Source organism: Rhagoletis zephyria, unplaced genomic scaffold, assembly GCF_001687245.7.
Source record: "Rhagoletis zephyria isolate East Lansing unplaced genomic scaffold, Rhagoletis_zephyria_1.1 Rzeph_scaffold_18901, whole genome shotgun sequence".
In the NCBI taxonomy this organism is placed as follows: domain Eukaryota; kingdom Metazoa; phylum Arthropoda; class Insecta; order Diptera; family Tephritidae; genus Rhagoletis; species Rhagoletis zephyria.
Genome location: NW_016175962.1, coordinates 2,759 through 4,137, shown reverse-complemented (window position 1 = coordinate 4,137; position 1,379 = coordinate 2,759).

Below are 1,379 nucleotides of genomic sequence, written 5' to 3'. Positions count from 1 at the left end.
AATACAGACTGGTTATATCGACTTCTCTCTTCATTCTGATCGTTGTGGTATACATATCGAGTCCAGCGCCGAAAAAATGTTGTCGAATTTTTTTAATAAATCCCTTTTTGATACAAAACTAGATAAACTACTTAGATGCATTTCTGCATCAAAAAGAAAATTTTGAAAGAAATGTTGCTTCCGTTTTTATTTTCGGTTAGGGCTCGATATGTTAAGCTTTTACAAACAACTGTGTACTATCTTATATATAAATATGTAAATTTACGAGCATCCTCCTGGGCCACCTGTCTGCAGGTGTTATAGCCGAGCCACTTTTTGTAAAGTTTTGACGTATTATTTTTGTTGTTATTTAATTTGGTTATGGATACGGCTAGTCGTAAATTTTTGCGTTTTTTGTAGCTGATGGTGAGAGTGATTGGCCCAATCAAGCTGCTCTGTTATAGTGGGAAATATCTGTTAAATTCTTCAAATGTGTTAAGTATCATCTTCTTAAATTTTCTATAAACAGAAGCATGCTACCCCTACTGAGCCTAATCAAGTGTCAACAATTTTTAAATACTTAAAAATATGCAACGCCAAAGCCGAAGGGGTTCAATATAAAATCGTAAGCATTATGAATATGTTACGTTTCTCTCGGGACGTTGCATTGTTTTAGGCACAAACCTTATTCATTTAGAGGTTTTTAGCGAGGGAAGTCCTTTCGTTTTCAAACACTTTTCTAAAGAAATGAGATTAAAACGTAGATTTTCTAATTCCTACAAGCCCATATGCATATGTATGTGTGTAGTATAGCTCAGTTCTGGAGAAGAAATGCCCCTATTCAAATAAATTCCCTGTTTTTATACATACATATTTATTAGGGTGGTCCTTAAAAAATATCAAAACCTAAACTTTATATTGGGAACCCCTTTATTTTGTTCTACGTACAAGGTTAAGACATCCATGAAAACTAAAAAAAAAAAAAAGTCGCTACCAGGGTGTGAAAAAATTTAAATTTGACTTATTCATAAACTCGTTGAGTTATAGCTGGTCAAATTAAAAAATGTGTTGAATTTTTGCAATTAAAAAAAAATTCCACTTTTTTCAAACTCTCGTAGCGAGCCATACTTTTTTAATTTTGGAATTTTCGTGGATGTCTTTATTTTGATGTTGATATTTTAAGTACCACCCTAATAATCATATATGTGTGTTTTTCAATATTAAATAAATATCAAAAAGTTAAAAGTCAACAAGCCCCAACTGCAAACAGACAGTTCATGCCACACTGAATCAAAAATATTTGAATTTAAAATAGCATAAGAAACCTTGTCGAACATTCACGTTTTTTTTTTTTACTTTTATATGTACGAGTAAGTATTTTATTAAACTTAAAATGCATA